At 39.8% G+C, this 17,122-nt stretch overlaps 1 protein-coding gene and 1 pseudogene across 1 annotated transcript in view; both read right to left on the reverse strand.

Annotated features, from left to right (window-relative positions):
- EYA4 (EYA transcriptional coactivator and phosphatase 4) overlaps positions 1–17,122 on the reverse strand; it is a 297,621-nt gene that overhangs the window by 171,895 nt on the left and 108,604 nt on the right. The gene's annotated exons all lie outside the window — the stretch shown is intronic.
- Positions 2,512–2,620, reverse strand: LOC130034868 (uncharacterized; annotated as a pseudogene).

Genomic DNA, 17,122 nt, shown 5'->3' on the forward strand with positions numbered 1-17,122 from the left:
AAAGTATGCTTCTGAAGTGGCTACTTTCTTAAAGGATTATACGTTATTCAATATTGTCTAAGTTCTTAAGAGTGCAAGACACATTCTTGAAAATATCTATGTCTATTCTTGTTACAATAGAGACCCAATGGACCATACCTAAAACCCCAAGGAAGACAAAATAAACTCTTTTCTTTCTTTTGGCCTTTTGGGTCACACCCAGCGATGCACAGGGGCTACCCCTGGCAGTGCTCAGGGAACCATACAGGATGGTGGGAATCAAACCTGTGTTGGCTGCGTGCAAGGCAAAAAGCCCTCCCACTGTACTATCGCTTGAGCACCGACAAAATAAATTCTTGATGAATTATAGAAGGCTGCCTGACTGGTAGTTTTTTTTCTAAGTTTAAATGGGATGAGGGGAGTGGGGAGATTGACAGAGTGTAGTGAAAACTTTGTAAATAAGTGCAATATAAACCTGAAACAAATTCCATTTTGACACTTACACTTCCAACTCTGACACAGTAGAAATAACTACAGTCTTCTACTTAAAATATAATTTTATCTCAAATACATTAGGGCATGTCCCTTTAAAAATACCTGTGAGATTTTTGAAAGACACAAACTAAATGCTATTGAAAATTTTTAAGAGTAATAGGGCCCTTCATTTCATCTGGCGATGTACCACTGTCACTGTCACACTGTCCTCCCATTGTTCATCGATTTGCTCGAGCGGTCCCAGTAACATCTTCATTTTTGAGACTTCTTGTTACTGTGTTTTGGCATATTGAATACATCTCGGTAGCTTGCCAGGCTCTCACCGCTGTGATAATCAGACAATTAGAAAGAAAAATGAATGTCTCATGCGATAGCACAGCGGTAGGGCATTTGCCTTGCCCGCAGCCAGCCCGGCCAAGCCGGGTTTGATTCCTCTGCCCCTCTCAGAGAGCCCGGCAAGCTACCGAGAGAATCTTGCCCGCACGGCAAAGCCTGGTAAGCTACCCATGACGTATTCAATATGCCAAACACAGTAACAAGAAGTCTCACAATAGAGACGTTACTGGGCCTGCTCGAGCAAATTGATGAACAACAGAAGGACAGTGCTACAGTGCCACAGTACCCTGAAAATAGCCAAAGCAATCAATTTCTAAGAAAACAGATGGTAGTCCTCTCTTTCCTCAACTTTGAATTGTGCTATAAAACCATAATAATCAAAATAGCATGATGCAAATAATGACAGACTCTGAAACCAATAGTATAGAATTGAAAGCCCAAACTCAGATCTTCAAAAATACATAGACAACTAAGATGGAGAGTATAACAAGGAGCAAAGAAAGTTTCTTTAACAACTGGCATTGGGAAAACTTGTCAGTCACATACTGAAAAATAAACATAGACCCCTTACACCGTCTACAAAAGTCAATTCAAATGGATTAAATACATGATATAAAACCTGAATCCATAAATTATATATTGAGAGAAAATATAAGCAGAACCTTTCATGACAATGAATCTACAGATATCTTCAATGGCTCAAGGCCATTGACCAAGCAAGCAAAGGTAAAAAAAAAATAACTACATCAAACTAAGAAGGATTTGCACTGAAAAAGAAACCACTAAAAGTGGATAGAACAGAACAGAAAATCACTTAAAGAAAACACAATGTAGCCAACAAGTATAAAATAAAACATACTGCATTGTTTATCATCAGGAAAATGCAAGTCAGAACATCAATGAGATATCACTTCACACCAATACATCAGAAAGAACAAAAACAACCAGTATTTGCATGAATGCAGGGGAAAAGTATCCTCATCCACTGCTGGTAGGAATTCAACCTTTTTGGAAAATATTATTGACATTCAAACACTAAGAACTGAGCACATTATTTAAGCAGAGTAATTTAAATGAGGAATTTATTTATATATCAAAGTTAACACTATCAAACACCCATTCGTGTCATGCTATAAAAATACCTCTAAATGTTATAGCATTTCTTGCCCCCATTTAACTAATGGCATATTAACTATAAAACAGTTCTGTGAAGGTATTCAAGGAAGAATATTACAACTATTACAAAGAGGGGGAAAACAAAACCATCATGGGAGAGCAAAAGAAAACCAAAGTGCAGTCTTATAACTTTGAGACAAACTGGAAAACTACATATGGATAGTAAAACATGGTAACCAGAGGGTATTTTTTTTAATATACCAAAGAGAGAAATATGTGTCACCACCTGCTTTTGCTCAAAAATTCCTACTGGACCAAAAGACAGTAGAGTGGGTAAAGCACTTGCCTTACACTCAGCTGGTCTAGGTTTGTCTATGATCCTTCCACAACATACCAGGAACTACCACTGAACAGACATAAGAGTAAATAATCCCTGAACATCACTGGGTGTAGCCCCTAAACAAATCTTCTCTTCAGTAAGTCTAAGGGATATGGTACTATTCCAATAGGCAATAGAAAATAGCTCAACCAAAATAGAAGAATCACACACAGCACAACAAGAGGAGTGTAGGCTCTTAGAGACTAATAATAATAATAATAACAATAATAATAATAATAATAATCCATGTTGCAAGCTGAAGTCTCTTCCATCCATGTAAGGGGAATGCTAACCTTCTCTCCTTTCATACAACATAATAGCAATAATATACAACCACTATATTTCCAACATTTAAGGCTTTCCCAAGCACAGATTCAAAATAATCATTCTCCCTCCATTGTAATGAAATAGTAAATAAGTCTCTAGCAGCAAGAAAATCACTTTTTTTTCACATTTCTTAACACACACAGAGAAACAAGAATAGTATTATTAAATTTACAGAGGCCACTATATTCTCTCCATAAAGACAGCTATGAGGAAGACATGGCAAATATTTTTGTTCAAGCATATTATCAATATAAATATGACCTAGGACAATTAAATTTGATGAGCATGTTCAAATGGCAGAATCAGAAAAGTCTGGGTTCAACAGAACCTGGAATGGGTGTCTTCCACCCATCTCCCCCTGTTTCTAGCAACTCGTCAGTCATGCCCATAAGCCACCTCTGACTGGTGCCAGAAAATCTCGTCACGGGCCACCATCCAGAATTTCATTGTCCTTTTCTCCCAGAAGGGAGCATAACACACCACACACTATAGCTATGCCCTCGTACCAGGCTGTTTCATTTGGGGCGCCCTCAAGGGAAGCTGGTGCGAGTCCTCCCTGCCCAAGGGGCCCAGCCCCAGCAGCCAAAAACATTCAGAACTCAACTGCCACCATGCTCACAGCTGCTCCCCACAGGTTCAGGCCAAGTTTCACCCATGAGTGAACCTATTCCTGGATACTTCATACCACACACTACCCATACTCAATATTTGATGAGGCATAAAATAGTAGGAAACAACCAATCTTAAAGGGAAATATTTTTTACAGATACATACACACACATATATATACATGTATACACACATATATATGTGTATATATATGTGTGTGTATATATATAGGTGTATATACACATAAGCACACAATGCTCAAACTTCAACAACATGTTACTGATCCTTTAAAGAAGGGCTTAATGGCCCCTGGATGAAATACAACAATCTTCACACTCTGTCTTCTAAGAAAACTTTCTTGGAGCATTTTCAGCAGTTTTTCATAACAAACAATACAAAATAAATTATTTTGGTTCTTCTATGGGGCAGGGGTTGAGGTTTGGGATGGAAACATCCAAACCATGGTTGAAAGGTGTAATGATGGTGGGATTGGTGTTTGAATATTAAATGTAATCAAATATTGTGAACTACTTTATAAAACGGGCTGGAGTGATAGCACAGCAGGTGGGGCGTTTGCCTTGCATGCTGCAAACATGGCCAACCCGAATTCGATTCCTCCATCCCACTCAGAGAGCCCGGCAAGCTGCCGAGAGTATCTCGCCTGCACAGCAAAGCCTGACAAGCTACCCGTGATGTATTCGATATGCCAAATACAGTAACAACAGGTCTCATGATGGAGACATTACTGGGCCCGCTCGAGCAAATCGATGAACAACGGGAGGACCGTGAATACAGTCTGTGACTACTTTATAAAATAAATTAAAAAATAAACAAATGAGAGAATCACAGTAAGTTTGATTCGTGTCCCCTTTTTGAGAAGGTTATAACCTAGAGGATCTATTAAGCAGGTTTATCTAGGTTATTTTCTAGAAAAAATAAAGACATCATTTCTAAGAAAAACTCCAAATTTAAGTACATAAAATTAAGTAAAGCTTTTCACTTCTTTCATCTTCATCAAAATCCAGGATGTAGTTGAAAGATGAACTCACTGGAGTTAGTCACCAATGGGTCTTATAATGGATATAGATCACAAAGAGGTCAAGGAGATGGAGCTATAATGTTTTATGTTGATTTAAAGTTCTGACACTAAATATTTTTTTCTTTTTTAGCATTTTAATTTCAATTTTTTAAAAAAAATTTTATTAGTGAAACACCATGAGGTACAGTTGTAAACTTACAAATTTTTGTGCTTAGGTTTCAGTTATACAATGATCAAGTACCCATCCCTCCACCAGTGCCCATCCTCCACCACCACGGGCCCCAGTATCCCTCCCACCCCCCATCCCTCCCATCCCAGCCTGCCTCTGTGGCAGGGTATTCCCTTTTGTTCTCTCTCTCTCTTTTTGGGTGTTGTTTGCAAAAGAGGCATTGAGTGGCAATCATGTTTGGTCTAAAGTCTACTTTCAGCATGCTTCTTCCATCCTGGGAGGATCCTCCCAACGCCCTTTATTTGCTGCTCCCTTCTCTAATAAATTTTTTTCTTAACAGGAAAAATAAAAGGGCCACTGAACACCTTGTCTCAACTCTGCCTTCTATATAACAACAACATACAATAAATTCATTAAGTTCAAGTGCCATAGCAGTATGGTAAGAATTGGCTGACTGGGTGAACCAGAAAAATAATAACCTAAATAAAAGTGTGAACAGTGGTGTTGCACCATTGCTGGTCCTAAGGGGGAGTTCACAGAAGTCGATCTTCTAGGAGCTGGCACGGGTATATGCCTATATAACGTGTCTTACACCACAAAGACATATCAGCTCAAGTGTAGCAAGAGTCATATATGAAGCCAGGGATCAACTCGGGTCAGCCTCATGCAAGGCAAGTGCGCTCCCCACTATGCTATTGCTCGTACCCCTGTTTATAAATTTATAAATAATTATGTCTAGTGTAATGATGAATTAGGCAGCAGAGGAAACAGTTAGTATATGCTTCAGCCACTTAATTCCAGTTGGATTTCATCAGAGAACAGACCCTTCCCATAATCTTCATGAATGACCGAACAGTCTAGCCGTTTACACAGTTTGTGACACTCAAAAGTGATATTTTTATATCACAGCTGGCAACTTTTCAAGTAGCAAACCAAATAGTTACATTACTTACAATAACCCCAGAGTCAGTAAATATATAACAAAATATATAAAATCTTCTATGAGAACTGTCTCAAATCCTTCACCCTGAGTAGAAGCAATATTCATCTGTCCATTTAGCTGATAAACTGACAGCAATAAAAGCCTAGTGGTTACCATTCACTTATAATGTAGTCTAAGCATTAGAGAATCTAGGTCCAGACATATTAAGGGACCCTACTGTGAACAGAAGCTTAACGTTTTCTCCATAAGGAGCATGGCCAATTTCTCATGTGAAGTAAAGATGCTGCTACAGTGAGGTTGGCTGCATTCCTGACCATAAGACTTCCACTGCACAAACTTGATGGGACCTGCCTACCTCTCTACTCCGGAGTAAGAGCTGACCAACCACAGTGGGTGGATATCTGGCTGAATAGTTTCAGGACTTTCACAGTCTAGGTATTCAGTCTGATTCAAAAGTGTACTCTGTTATTCATAAAAGGATAACATTTTGGTGTCCATCCAGTGCTTTGGAGGTCAGTAAACTACCAAGTGGCAATTAACCTTCATTGGGTTGGAACAATAGCACACAGGCTGTTTGCCTTGCATGCTGCCGACCCAAGTTCGATTTCTTGGCCCCTCTCGGAGAGCCCTGCAAGCTACCGAGAGTATCTTGCCCGCACGGCAAAGCCTGGCAAGCTCCCCGTGACGTACTTGATATGCCAAACACAGTAACAACAAGTCCCAAAAATGGAGACTTAACTGGGCCCACTGGAGCAAATCAATGAACAACGAGAGGACAGTGCTACTATGCAACAGTGTGTTCTCTGTAAAACAATAAAATGTCTCATGTATATAATCTGGTGCTCTTAATGCATTTTGTATACTGTACAGGACTTTGGATCTTACATCAAACAATTCTTTTTAGTATCACAGTGTTCAAATCACCTTGGATTTCTTTTAGAATCCTAACAACAAAATGACCCTTTTCCCACCATGTTTCCTGGGCCTGAACTGCTCTCCCAGATTTGGTAACACAGGCTATCTCTTATCTCTCAGATATGAGATCAATTTTCGCTTTGGGGCCAAGGAGATAGTTTAAAGAAGTGGAGTCCATGCTTTGCATATTAAAGGACCCAGACTAGATTGTGGCATCACTTGAGCCCAGAGCACTATTGGACGAAGCCCTAATGGCTGCCAGTGCCCTGATACCAGGCAAAAATAAAAGCACATTGTGATGCCTGAGCACCAGACCTGTACACACATGTTGCCAGGCCAAATATCACCTGCACTCTGAGCTCTTGCACTCATGCTCTACAAAACAGACTTAACTTTGCTTACTCAACCATTGTTTACTTAGTCAAAAGCTGTTCTTTCTTGCAGTACTGTTTTTTCCTTTTAATTCTATCACAATGTATATGCATTATTTGTTTGATTAGCTGTTGCTTTTTTAAATTGAGCAAACAGTTTATATGACTATATGTTTCCAGAGTATAATTTTGCAATTTTTCAAATATATCTTGCCCTACTACATTTATGAGTGAAATACCAATATCCTATACCATGGTTCATGGGACCCCCTCTGTCTGTCCATTACCTCTTCCTTCTTTGAACAACTTTATAACTTATTTTAAGATTCCCAAAGACTATCTCCCACCAATTCAAATATTCTTAAACTGGGCCTATGTCTGCTCACCCATCAATTTACGAACAGAGCCTAGCTGAGCGCCTCACATAGAGTAACACTTAACACATTTGTATTAAACATTAAGTAAATTTGGGTGTAGAGATAAGATATAAGGTCAACTCTATCAATGCACTATTTTATTGCTGTGGATGGCCACACCAAAAGTGCTAGGAGAGGAGTTATAAATGTGGGTTGGAGTGGGGGCATGCAGAACAGAGCAATGAACAGAGGGTTTAACTCAATCAAGGTATGCGTGTTCTTGAGCATGTCCATACGAGCAGCCCTATCCATGATATTTTTAAAAGAAAAACATATGTGAAATAATTTCTGAGTAAATTCTCAATCAAAATATTTAATAAAAAATTGAAAACATTCAAACAAATAAATCTAGAATACATGTGAAATCCAGGAATGCTTCCTTTTCACTGAGGTTTATACAGGAGTAGGACTCTAAAACTACATTTTCCAATCCAAAAGGAAGAGTATTTTTAATTTATTTGTTTATACTTTGATTTTGTGAGAGGACAACTACCTCAATTCCACAAAGGACCATAATTGGAAAATAAGATATTTAGCAACTTTTTAATATTCACAAAAATAATACTCAAAATTCAAGATTCAAATGCAGGTCATCCATTTGATACAATCCCAGGACTTCTCAAGGAATTTTCAAAAAAGAGTTCTGATCAAATCTGACTAAAAACATTTGCTTTCTTATTTTTTTATTTTTTAATGGAATAACAATGAGATGAAGTTACAAAGCTTTCATCATTGAGTTTCAGTCATACAATTATCAAACACCCATGCTTCCACCTGTGCACATTTTCCACCAACAATGTTCCCAGTATCCCTCCTGCCACATCCACCCCATCCCACCTCCTGACTCTATGACAAGCACCTTCCTTGTTACTTGTTCCCTATTTGGGGGCATTATGCTTTGCAATACAGATATTGAGAGGCCAGCATGTTTGGTCCTTGGTCTACTGTCAGCACACATCTCCCATCCTGAGCAACCCCTCCATCATTGACTTAGTGGTCCCTTCTCCATCCCAACTGCCTTTTCCCCCAACACATGAGGCAGGCTTCCAAATGGCAGAGCAATGCTTCTGGCCATTGTCTCTGCTGTCCTTAGGTGTTAGTCTCATATTATGTTATTTTATATTCCATAAATGAGTGCAGTCATTCAATGAGTGCAGTCATTCTATGTCTGCCCCTCTCTTTCTGACTCATTTCCCTTAGCATGATACTCTCCATGTCCATCCACTTATAATCAAATTTCATGACTTCACTTTATGATGTTAGTTTCAGGTCAGTGTCTTTTGCTTTAAATTCTTAAAGGAAGAAGTTAAATAATAAATCAATAGTAAGTCAATAGGGGTTGTTAAATTGCCAGTGGAGTTCACATCAAGGTGTGTTTTGACTTTGTATCTACTTTAATTCAAGCCATACTGAAAGAAAAATATCATAGTAGCAAGATTTTATAATACCTCAAGAAGACTGAGACTAATGATATATATGTAAACAGAAAATGTCATATAAATATATGTATTTAAGTATCATCTATAATTATTTCCAGATTAAAGTAAGAATCATTGTAGTATAAAATCTTCACCCCAAGCAAACTGTTCAAAACACTTTCTTTTAATCTTAATAAAATACAAGTGTAAAATTCTCCATTTTGTGTGGGTTTATGCTCAGCGAAACAGATATTAATAATTAAACATCTGCTTATGCATAGTGGCTTTGTAGTTTTAAAAACTACTACAAAATAACCGTTTAAATAGTTTGACATGACCTAGAAATAAAAATGTTTGGCTTTACATCAAATTCTGTACAGTATAGAGTCAGACTGAAAAGAAATTTAAGGAATTTTTCAAATGATTCTTCACACTTCAAAAATAATCTTGTATGTGCCAAAGAGGTTGAACAATGGGTAGGGAGTTTGCCTTGCAAACAGCAGAGCCAGGTTAAATCCCCGACATTATAGATGGTCTTCTGAGCACTGCCAGAGGTGATTCCTGAGTGCACAGCCAAGAGTAAAACCCTGAGCACTGCCGATTATATTCCCTGCCAAAATAATTATCTTATAATAACATTAAGCACCATATATAATTAGATTGTTTTTCTGTAAATGTATATGTGAAAAATCTATTTTCCATTGATTAGTTACATCTTATAAAGAAGCTGAATTAGTTCATAAGCATGAGTGACGTCTTCTATTGTGTATATGGGTATGTGTGTGTGTGTGTGTGTGTGTGAATGCATGTGTGTATATGTGTGTATGTATGTGTCTTGGAAGTGTGGACAGAAAGTGATGTTGGACCATACCCAACAGCTTTCAGAGTTTACTCCCGGCTCTGAGCTCAGGAGTCACTCCTAGCAGTGCTCAGGAGACCACAAGTGGTGTACTGGATTCAGTATTCCTACCCACCCTGAATGGAGCCCCAGCAGCTGAAGACCTTCGGGACCCAACCACAGCCATGCTGAGACCACTCTCCACACATGAGGATGGGCCTCACGCATGAAGGAACCGGCAGAGGAACCCAGGTGTGCAGGATCCAGGGCTGAGATTTCCAAGCCTGCTTGGTTCGGAACTGGGCCTCCTCAACCCAGATCCCGCATTTTCTAGTAGCTAGACAGTTACACCCACAAACTTCTGTGTAACTCCATCAACAGCCAAGATCCAGAGACTATAAAACCAAGCTCCTGGAAGCACGTGGCCGCAATTGCAGCCGCGCAACCTCTTATTGTCTAGTTCTCACTCTCAGAGAACCCAGCAGGCTACCGAGAGTCACCTGCGCATATATATGCCTGACTGGGAACACATGTAAGGCAATTGCCATCTCCCTTTACTAACCCTCCGCTTTTTTTTCACACTTTTTAATCATGAAGAATTCTAGAGACATCTTTGTCTATAAACTACTGTTAATGAAATACATCTGAAATAAATCTAAAATAAATAGAAAATAAAATAAATAGAAATACATCTAAAATAAATAGAAATACATCTAAAATAAATTCAATTTCTCATTGCAAACATATGACATAGAAAATAGAAAAAATGAGTACCCATTTTGCAGTCATAATAAATGTATTTCATGTCTGTTGCTTTACAATTTGGAAAAGTCTTCAGAAAAAAAGTAATATATAATAACAGTATTTGAAATATTATAGTTAATGAAAATGGTGACAAACCTAAAAAATACAACAAAATAAACATTCATGTCTATTTCATTATATTGTAACTACAGATTTCCAATTCATCACTACCACTACCATGTACAATAAAAATATTAATCACAGAATGTCCTTACCCAGCGCCAGGCTGTCTTCACCTGGGCACCTCAGAGGTAGGCGGGTTGATTTCCCTCCCCGTCCCATGCAGAACCCCAGCAGCTGAAAACCTCCAGAACCCAGCTGCCGCAATGCTCAAAGCCACTCTCCACAAAGAGGGGATGAACCTTATCCAAGAGGGGACCGGCTGAAAAACCCAGGTATGAGGGAACCCATGACTGAGATCTCCAAGCCCAATTGGACTGGAATTGGGCCTCCTCCCCCCCCCAGATCCCCAGTATTCCAGTGGTTTGGAAGTCACACCCACAAAATGCCCCCAGTGCCATGTAATCTCATCAACGCCAAGACTCTGAGACTATAAACTAAAGCTTGCAGAATGTCCTGGAGCACATAATCTCTTAGACTCTATCTTACTTACTTATCAAAAGTAGCACACATGTGTTTGGTTTTAACATACATGCTTGTATTCTCTTATCTACTGGTTTAAATAGCTCCAGAATTAAATAGAACAACCTTCACACACTTCCCTTTTACTGTGGTGAGAAGATGCTCGGTGGTGGGACTGGTGTTTGGATATTATCTGTAATGAATTATTGTGAACTACTTTCATGAAAATAATATATATCACTTAATCACTTAACTTCCCATTAGTCGTCGATTTGCTCGAGCAGGCGACAGTAACGTCTCCATTTGTCCCTGTCGCGTGCTAGTGTAGCCCAATGGCATCTGTTCGCTCCGGGAACATGAAGGGCCTCAAACCAATCGTTCATGATCTTGACGAAGAAGTCTGACCATCTGGAAGGTGGGCGGCCACGCGGTCTTTTGACATCCCGTGGAATCCAGTCGGTAACAGCTATAGTCCAGCGGTCATCTTTAAATCTCATTACGTGACCAGCCCATCTGATTTTCGACACCTTGGCATATGAGACAGTGTCCCTGATTCTTGATCATCGACGGATGTCAGAACTCCGGATTCTCTCTCTCATTTGAGTGAAACGTGATATTCCAAGCATAGCTCTTTCTATTCTTCTTTGGGAGACCTGAATAGCGTTCTCATCCTGTTTTCGTAGGGCCCAGGTCTCTGAGGCATATGTTAATGCAGGAAGAACAGTGGAATCAAAGAGATGTGCCCGGAGCCGGAGGTTCTTCGTCCTCTTAGCTATTTCTTCGACGTTCTTGAAGGCGTTCCAAGCCGCTCTCTTCCTCCTGCGCAGCTCGGGTGCTAGGTCATTTGTCATGTTGAACTCTCGACCTAGGTAAACATAGCTGTTGCATTCGGAGATGGTCGTTCCATTGAGAGCGAATGGGGCGTCAGGAACGAGGCTGTTTCTCATAAACATTGTCTTCGTAAGATTCAGCTGTAGTCCTACCTTTCCACACTCACGGTCAAAGTTGGCCAGCATTTGTGCCGCTTGGCTGATGTTTGGTGTTATTAAAACAATGTCATCAGCAAAGCGGAGGTGGTGTAGTTGCCGACCATCTATCTTCACTCCCATTCCTTCCCATTCCAGTCATCGCATGATGTTCTCGAGGGTGGCACTGAAGAGTTTTGGTGAAATGGTATCACCCTGCCGCACCCCTCTCTTGACATCAACGATCACTTCTTTGTAGAATGGTGAGATCCTGGTAGTGAATTTGCAATACAGCTCATGGAGGATCCTGATGTATTGGGCTTGAATGCCCTGATTGGCTAGGGCTTCAATGACCACTTCCATCTCGACAGAATCAAAGGCCTTCTTTAAATCAATGAATGTTAAACAGAGTGGCATCTTGAAATCCCGAGAAACCTCAATGAGCTTGGTTATCATGTGGATATGGTCGATGGTGCTGAATCCTTTGCGGAACCCGGCTTGCTCGCATGGTTGTCCTTCATCTAGTGTTCTGCCAATCCTATTTAGGATGACTCGAGTGAACAACTTGTAGATGACAGACAATAGGCAGATCGGGCGATAGTTGCCAATGTCATGGATGTCTCCCTTCTTGAACAGTAGTACGGTCCTGCTGGTTTTCCATTGGGATGGAACCGTGCATTCAGACAGGTAGCGAGTGAAGAGCCGAGCCAGTGTATTGATGAGTACTGACGGCAGGTTCTTCAGGTGTTGAGGTCTGACCATGTCTGGGCCGGGTGCTGTTTGTTTCTTTACCGACGAAATGGCGTGTCGGATTTCGGAAGGGAGAACGTTGGGAACTACATATCCATCCTGTGGAATTTGGTATGTCGGCAAGTGGACATGGCTATCGAAGAGATTTGAATAGAAGTCATGGATAATCTTCTCCATTGCCGTTCTGGAGGATGTGATGGATCCAACAGGACGTCGGAGGGCAGTCATCTTGGTCTTGTAGTTGGCGAAGGACAGGCGGGCGTTATGCATACTTTTCCCGGCTTCTGCCGCATCTACCAGTACTTCTGCTCTTCTCTCTTTGAGGTCTTCCTTGATCGCATCTCTGCACTGCTTTGTGAGCTCAGACGTTAGCTTGCAGTTGCCTGAGGCATGCGCCAAACCACGCTGGCGAATTAGCTCAAGAGTTTTCGAAGATAGGCGATTTTTTGTGGCTCTCTCTCTCTTGGCGTTCCTCGCACATTCATGGAGGTGCTGAACCAGTCGATCGTATTCCTCGTCAATGTTGTCAACAATGGCATCTTCCCATGTTGCCGCAATAGTACCAAAGATTTCCCAGTTGGTGGTCATTCTGGGAGTTCTCTTTTTGAACTTTGCAGCCCTTTCTCCCCGCTCTGTGAAGTAGAATTTTGCACGAAGGAGACGGTGGTCCGATCCCGTTCGAAATTTTGGGACAACAGCGACATCAGTCAGGCAAAACTGTCGATTGAATATGATGTGGTCTATTTCGTTGTGGAATCGTCCACCAGGAGACTCCCATGTCCATCGTTTAGATTCTGCCTTCTGGAACTGTGAGTTACCATGAATGGTCTTGGTCGACATGATGAACTCAGACAGTCTCTCACCCTGTTCGTTCCATTCTAGGCCATGGGTCCCGATGTGAAGTTCTTCAGCTGATCTTCTCGGTCCTATCTTGGCATTAAAATCACCCACAATGATCTTGTAGAAGGTGTGGTCTTCTTTATAGAACTTCTCTAGCTCCATGTAGAACTTCTTGATTTCTCTTTCATCATAATGAGATGTTGGTGCGTAGACAACGAAGATAGAAACTGCAGGCAGTGAGTCACATCTATTCAAATGTAAATGTCCGATTCGGGTTGCTAGGCATTCGAATGAATCAATGCTCTTGGCCAAGTTTGTGTTGACAAGGACACCGACGCCTCCAACACCTCTTTTATCGCATGTTCCGAGGACACTACTTCCACTACCCAGCCGTTGTCACACTCCAGGACGCTTTCCGGACCCGCGCGGCCGCTTTGTGGCCAAGGGACACATCATAAGACACTAAATACCCATCTTCCGGAATTGTCGTACCATATTTCATAGGGTTCAAATATGGTAACACCTACAAGGGTGATTAGAGGTCGCCCCAAAAGCCTCTATCCCTCTCGGAAACACTGGCAAGCTACAGAGAGTATTCCGCCCGCACAGAAGAGCCTGGCAAGCTATCCGCTGTGTATTCAATATGCCAAAACCAGTAACTACAACTGGTCTCATTCACCTGACCCTGAAGGCTTCACCGACATGGCAGCACTGAGAAGGATGAGAAAGGAGAGGCCGACAAAATCTCAAGGCCGTCGTAGGCTGCCACAACGAAGGAAGACAAAAATGATCGTCTGTACTTTCAATGCACGTACGCTAGCATCAGATGCATCCATCGAGGACCTGATGTTACAAGCGTGAATGATCAAGTACGACATCATTGGTCTGACCGAGACAAGAAGGCACGAATCTCACCATGCCGTTTTCAACACTGGAGAAGAATTGTTCCTCAGAATATATATAATAAAAATAAATAAATTTAAAAATAACAATAACAATAACAATAAAAGGTAAAAGGTAAAGGCTCTCCCGTTGATCGTCGATTTCCTCGAGCGGGCCCAGTAACGTCTCCATTGGAGACTTTGTTGTTACTGTGTCTGGCATATCGAATACTCTCGGTAGCTTGCCGGGCTCTCCGAGAGGAGAAGATACTTAATGACCTCTAAATAAATAAGACTTGAAAAACACACTATAGGGGATACATGACATTAAATCTACACAGTAAATAGCCTACCATTCAAAATAATCAGTATCCTATAGAATATTATTAGCAGTGTAATATGTAATAAGAGAGAAGAAAATTCATTCAATAGAAATAGACTCATAAATAACGTCATAAGCAATGTCGAACCATTGTTCATCCATTTGCTCAAGCGGGCACCAGTAATGTCTCCATTGTGAGGCTTGTTACTGTTTTTGGCATATTGAATATGCCACAAGGAGCTTGCCACACTCTGCCATGTGGGCGGGATACTCTTGGCAGCTTGCTGGGCTCTCGAAGAGGGACAGAGGAATAGAACCCGGGTCAGCCACGTGCAAAGCAAAGGCCCTACACGCTGTGCTATCACTCCAGCCCATTAAACAACATAACACATGTTATTAAGAAATAACACAAGGAAAGAAAATATAGAAAACTAAACAAAATGTTCCAAATCTGATAAAAAAAATTTAAGTTTTCAGGGCATCATCTTTTAAAATAGCATGCTAATTCTCAACCTGGAAGAAACTAGTAGCAATATGTAGTTTCTGGAAGAAACTATTACATTATGACTAGAATTAACATCCATGATGTGTAAAAAACTTTTATAAACATCCCTCTCAAAAAAGAAATTCCACAACAAAATAATAAATAAGCAAAAGAATAATTTAAATCACATACAAACATGCACACATAGTTAAACTTCATAAAATGATACTCAACATTATTATAAAGAGGGACTTGCAAGTAAAATTACAAGAAAATGTCAAAATACAATCACCAGAAAAGTTGAAATTTGGAAAACAATTTAACAAATTTGAGATGTAGAATATCTGCATCTAATGAAAATTCATGATGGAAAAGTAAAATATTCAACATCATTTTAGAAACAAAGTTCAGCATATTTTTATCAATATAAACACTCGACAGTTATACAAAGCTTCAACTTATCTACCCAAGAAAACTCAAACCAGAAATTCTATTGCTTTCACATAGCTACCAAGAAGTAAACAAAATGCTAAAAACCAACTCAAATTATGTTAATCATTTATTAAATGATAAGCCATGGAGTAGTATACAAGATATTATTATAAAACAATAAAAGAACAAATTATGTCTGTTCTGCATAACTCAATGAAGCTATAGCTCATTGTGCTGAAAGAAAGCACCCAAATAAAACAATACATCTTGATGAAATTCTAGAAAATGGTTCCTTGGATTTAGGGGTTTTCTGATCAGTAGAGGAATGAGGATCTTTATGTAAAGAGAAAAAGATTCTGCAGCTTGATAATGATTCAGCTTGATATCTGAATGATGTATTCAGATAATACATGAACATATAAATTTTTCAAAACACATAAGAGATTATATATTAATGGATATATTTTGTGATAGATGTCATAATCTCAGTAAATTTGATTTCCCCCAAAGGAAATTTTTTAAACAAGTCAGAGATCACTTTGTTAATAGTCTTGAAATCAATGTAATTATATTCCTTTTTAATGAATTAATAGTAATTTTGAATAACTTTATAGTAAAATGAGAGGTACAAAGGAAAATAAATTTCCTGGAGTGAAATTTTCATAAACCATATATAAATTTCTCTTTAAAATTAAGTCCTTGTGGCTGGAGCGATAGTATAGTGGGTAGGGCATTTGCCTTGCATGCGACCACCCAGGTTCGATTCCTAGCATCCCATATGGTTCCCTGAGTACCGCCAGGAGTAATTCGTGAGTGCATGAGCCAGGAGTAACCCCTGTGTATCGCCAGGTGTGACCCAAAAAGCAAACAGATAAATAAATAATAAAATTAAATTAAATCCTTACACTACATTATACTTCCCTTGACCTGCACATTGACAATCTTGGTCTTAGATATTCTAATTTATGTTCTTTGCTGTTGAAAAATACTTCATGCTTCTGTTTTAGACCTACCTCAATTACTCTTTAGACCCATGAGAAAAGGTTTCTTAATGCACAATGACCAAAAGATCATTCTAAATCAATCATGTCATCAATCTAAAGATGTTGCTGGCAGCACTTGCCCATGCTGCATTTTGTGGGGGTTTGGAGGGGACGAAAGGGGGGTCACAGTGGAGAAAGTTTAGGTCCTAGACTACAAAATATGGGTCCTACATACTTCCATAACCTTTCTAGGGCAACCATCTACTTTGCTCATTGTCCTTCCATTCTGTTTGCTGTTTCTTTCTACTTTAAGATTTCTTTAATTAACACTTCTTCTGTCTTAAAACAAGAAAACAAAGAAAACCACTCTGCCTCGATCTTGGAATGATCCCTTCTCCTCTAGATACAATCCCTACACCAAACTGAAAGTAGTTCCTGAGCATCACCAAGTGTGGCCCAACCACCAACAAATACACATATACATATTTATGTATATGGTTTTAAACATGAAATGAATTTACTTGGTAAAAATTTTAGGGGCTGGAGAGACGAGTACAGCAGGTAGATCACTTTTCTGTATGGTCCACTAGTCCATCCCATGTGGTCCTTCAAGCCATGTCAGGAGTGATCACTGAGCACAGAGCTAGGAATCAGCCTTGAGTACAGCTGGATTTGGCCAAAACACAAACTAAAGTTTAAGGAATAACCATCCCTTTTAAGAAATAATAT

Source organism: Sorex fumeus, unplaced genomic scaffold (assembly GCF_029834395.1).
Source record: "Sorex fumeus unplaced genomic scaffold, SorFum_2.1 ptg000061l, whole genome shotgun sequence".
NCBI classification, from domain to species: Eukaryota; Metazoa; Chordata; class Mammalia; order Eulipotyphla; family Soricidae; genus Sorex; species Sorex fumeus.